This window comes from Nuphar pumila, chromosome 5, assembly GCF_984573655.1.
Source record: "Nuphar pumila chromosome 5, dmNupPumi1.hap1.1, whole genome shotgun sequence".
In the NCBI taxonomy this organism is placed as follows: Eukaryota; Viridiplantae; Streptophyta; class Magnoliopsida; order Nymphaeales; family Nymphaeaceae; genus Nuphar; species Nuphar pumila.
In genome coordinates this window covers 119,930,057-119,935,156 of record NC_143253.1, presented here as the reverse complement: position 1 = coordinate 119,935,156, position 5,100 = coordinate 119,930,057, and the positions used below count along the sequence as shown (strand labels likewise).

The 5,100-nt window shown below is 38.3% G+C and overlaps 1 pseudogene; it reads left to right on the top strand.

The window, feature by feature from the left end:
* Nucleotides 1-1,614: 1,614 nt before the first annotated feature.
* LOC149838380 (F-box protein SNE pseudogene) lies at nucleotides 1,615-2,136 on the top strand (annotated as a pseudogene).
* The last annotated feature ends 2,964 nt before the right edge of the window (nucleotides 2,137-5,100 follow it).

The window sequence follows — 5,100 nt, the reverse complement described above, 5'->3', positions numbered from 1 at the left end:
TTGTTATAGGCAAGATCATTGGATGGTTAAGGGAAGTCTATCTTAACGATAAAGGCTTTTCCTTCTTTGGATTGCATCCTCCTCTTTATAAATAGTATGTTCTGCCATGTATGAATCTTAAGCAATATATATGAGATAGTATTTTCTCTCCATGGATGTAGGCGTTTCAGCCGAACTACGTAAACCATTGTTGTGTGATTTGAGTTTCATGTCTTTTATTTTTTGCAACATCTCCCTGACTGCAGAAAAATGAAAGAGATTCAGAGGTTGTGTCTTCGTAGCTGCACAAAAATGAAAAAGGGGTGAGAGGGAAGGGTGTCTCTCCCTGGCTGCATAAAAATGAAAGAGGGTGAGAGAGGAGGCTGGCTGCAAAAAAAAGAAAGAAGGATGAGAGAAGCCCTAGCCCAAAAATATTTTGATAAGAAAGGTGAAGGAATCTTTCCTATCAAAAACAAAACTTTTTAGAAAAAAATTTGCAGAGATATTTTCTATAGTTTGAAAAAGTCAAAAAATTTGTACTATTTTTCCGACTTGTATCATTTTCCCTATATCTTTCCCGCTTCCAAACGTGCCCTTATAGCGGTCAACTTTTGCATCACCAAAAAAATTATACACATGCCAGATTCCAGCGATCCAAAAACCAATTCCTATTAAAGAAAGTATATCAATCACATCTATGAGGTTATATTTAACAAAAAAATAAAAAATAAAATATGGTGTCTGTTAAGTTGATATATAGTCACTAGAATATGAGAACCGAAATATGAGAACTAAAATATGAGAACTGGAAATATGGGCATTTCCAATGATTTTTATGCAAATCAAACCATATGGATGTGCTTGGCATGGTGAATTTGCTAGGAATCAACCATTGAATCATGTATTTTTAATGAAAAAATGACTTTTGAATGCTTGAATATTTATGAAGATCATGAGCCATTGATTTTAAAAACTTAAAAAATCTCATGTATGCATCAAAATTGGATGATACAAAAGTGGGTTCTTATAAAACCAATCATGTAGAACAAAAATTTCATGACAATTGTAGTTTACACATTAGTTCTCGTATTCTAGTGACTCGATATATATATATATATATATATATATATATATATATATATATATATATATATATATATATATATATATATATATATATATATATATTGATGATCGGACAGTAGCTGTTCGTTATAAGGCGATTCTGTCACTTGAAAGAGCCACTCAGAAGGGAAAGCCTACATTGGTAAAATCTGCACATCAACAAAAGAGAAACGATGAAATAACAATATGAAAAACAAAAACTTCTCTGCTTTGGACCATACTCTTTGGAATCATCCACTGTTCATTGGATGCCTCCTCTGCCACTCTTTAAAAAAAACAACCAAGTCAAACTATTTGCATGAAACGATGCGCTCACACACACACACTCAATCCCTCGTCTTTCCCTCTCCCTTTTCCCTCCTCCTCTGCTATCTCTGTTCTGTCTTGTCTTGCACTCATCTTCTTCTTCTTCTTCTTTTAATCATTCTGTAGGTTTGAACCACTGCACAATTTCCTTACAGATCTCTTCATCTTCTGCAACCATTCAATACATATATAGAGAGAGAGGCAATGGAGAAGAAGGGTAGGCAGGAAACACACTGCCCAATTGCTCTTGCTAATCACTATGATATCATAGTAGAGGTGTTGAAGCACTTGGATGCAAGTTCTCTATGCGTTGCTGCATGCGTGTGCAGGCAGTGGAGGGAGATATGCACACAAGAGAGCACCTGGGAGCACCTGTGCAACCGACACGTCTCGGCCGCTGCTGATGTCTCGGATACCGAGTTGAACCAACTCCGGTCTGTCATCGTTGCAATGGGAGGGTACCGCCGGCTCTACCTCATGTGCATACGTCCCCTGCTCGAACGCCTCCCATCCCCAGAACGCAGCCCGGGCGCTGGTGCTGGAGCATGCACATGGGGCAGAGACCAGGTGCAGTTGTCCCTCTCACTCTTCTCAATCGATTGCTATGAGAGACTCGGATCGGAGTTGGGTAACTCGGGCTCGTCCTCTACCTTGTCATTGAGGTTCCTCTGCAAACCGCGTTTCCACTCGGGTGGTATATGCTGCACTGGCCCGAATCAGGCATGAGACTCGGTTTCATCAAGCAGTGATACAGTCCACTAGATGGATTCTTCTCTATTTTGGGGGTATTTAGGTCTTTGTCTATGGAAAAGGTAAGTCATGCTTAGTCTTGATCTTGGGAGAGAATTTTTGGGTGATTTGAGTTTTGGCAGCAATCATATTGTCATTACCACTTTCGAGGAACAAAAAAAAAAAAAAAACGTATCAATGCAATAGTTGTTACTTTTAGGTCATTTCAGTCTTTGACCAAAGAAATTCATCATTTTCATAGGAAAGGTTACATAGCAAGCAGAAATAGTTTGTGATATTGGGTTATGTGAAATATATACATATTTTAATGCAGGGGTGTGGTCCAATAGGATAGATATCTTTGATGCAGAACAGTAAAAAACTGAATAAGGTAAAAGGTGGGGTGGAAAAGGGGTAGTAAAGAAGACAGGAAACTCAATATATCAAGATTGTGCAAGGTCAACATGATTTCACTAAGCGATGATCAAAGTTGTATTCAATTGGTTTCTGCAATTTTTGGTTTTGTATCTTGTTCTTATATATTTATAAATTCAGCTTTAATGGTATCACGGGTGTGCCATCTCTCTCTCTCTCTCTCTCTCTCACACACACACACACACACACACACAGCAGTGAATGATTGGTGGCAGGCATGAAAATATGAGTAGATTGTGTGAACCAACTGTAAATGGATTCATGGTTGAGGTCCCATGTTGTCACCCTCGGCAAAAGTTTATTTGCCAATGATTTTCGGATACGCTTGCACTGACCAAGGCCATGTGGGATTCACATTACGGGGCAATCTGTCCCTATAGATCCGCGGTTCCTTTGCTGCTGAACCTATTATTCTTTAAGAAATGATTGCTAGGTCCCTTCCATGTCTATAATACAAAGCAGCTCCTGTAACAGCCTACTAGCATGATAAAGGTGTCATCAAACGAGTTACCTGGACAGGGTAGTATGACACTAATTAAGGGCCTTGGATTCGAATCGGGTACCTTCCCATGCCCCCCCTCCACACACACACACACACACATATACATATATATATATAATGTGTGTGTGTGTGTGGGCGCGCATGCGTGCTCATGTGCACATGCTTGGGCCAACAATGTGGTGCAATGGTAATGCTTGGGGTGTCTGCATCGAGATACAGGTTTGAGTTCCGAGGGATGCCACTTCTTGGGAAAATACAGGGCTCAAATTAACCCCAGTATGGTCCTCCCTGGCACCTCCAAACATGGTACCTGACCGAGAATTCGGGATTGTGTTATGTTGACCTAAGAAGAAGAATGCAGTAGAGCTTTATAAAAAAAAGAGAAATTTACATATTGGCACCTAATTATAACAAATTTACATTTGACTACTTATGATTTAAAAGTTTTGGGATGTGCAACTTATCTTTTCAACAAATTGCTCGTATGACTGCGTTAAGTAACCTTCTCTATCACTTCACTCTACTTGACTCTTCAAAATGACACTTTAACCATTTCTTTTTTTTGAAATGAGTAAAAATGTCACTTTTGTGGTTGTAGACTACAAGGCTAAATAAGTAACTTTAGCAAGCAAAAGCAGCATAATTGGTTATATGAGGTATTTTATGAAAATATAGGAGTATTTCAAAAACTTTCATATTATAGGTAGTTAAATGTATTTTTCCCCAAGTTAGGTGCCTATATGTAAATTCACGATATATAAAATTATATATATATATATATATATATATATATATATATATATATATATATATATATATATATATATATATATTTAGAGTTCAACAATAAAGGGATAATATTGGTTATGCTCGAGTGTACCATACCCTCTAGTAAATAAAATTTTTTTGAAAGGCAAGCTGGGGTTAGTCCGACCCCTACCAGTTATACAACTATACCATTGGGTTTTGAACCTGCAACGTCCCCGTGCACTAGCTGCTCCTACCAGACAAGTGGAGCCCCCGTTGGTCTCTAGTAAACAACTTGTTTCTCCACATTTTCTTGATTTTTTCTTAGATCAAGCACTACAGATATGATCTATATGGTTTTTTTTTTTTGTTAAAAACATGTTTTAAATAGGCCGATTGAGTGGAATAAGCAGAATTGAAGGCTACAAAATTCAACAGTCCACAATGTGCCAAAATTTCATGGTTGGCAAAATCAAGTTTTTATTTCAGAACCACTAGATTCAAAGTAAATGGGCCATGATGAACGCATCTGTGGGGGTTAATTTGACCAAATAAAGGCTGCATCTATGAGCTTCAGCAAAAGGGTACGGTGCTCTAGTAATGTTTTCCCTTTATACATCGTGGACTTGATTCTTGGAACTCAACCAAGGCTTTTACTGACGCTCATGCAGTCAGATGAATTCTTAAGAAGCACCAAACTACCACCAAGTTAGGTAATGCCAAGTAATAGAAAGCAAATGCTCTACCCTCAAGAATCATTGGTGGGTGTTTACTAGCGCCTGCTTTTTTTTTTTATGGGACCCACAGTGGCCCACTGAAGCAATGTGTGAATGGATATTACAAACATGCCAATTTGCGTCTCGCAAAAGGGAAAATGGGATTCACTTCATGTGAAGACTTCCTTAGGTTGGAGTTACCTTCTTTGTTTACAGATTGGTTTGGATCTGGATCTGGATCTGGATCTGAACCAAATCAAGGTGTATCCTTATTTGGAGAGGTTGAACAATGTTTCCACTGGATCTGGATTTTGGACACGGTTTTCAGACCTGGGTTGATGGGACTGACCTAATAGACATGATGGAGTTGGTTGGGAGATCCCGGCTCAGATGATAATCTTATGTGAGGGCTTAACTCCGACACAAGTGCACTAAAAAAAACAACTCTACGAAAACTATCTAAATTACAATTTTTGGAGGGTGCTAATGGTGACCTAACTAAAAAGGGGTTAGGATAATTCTCTCTCTCTCTCTCTCTCTTTATATATATATATATATATA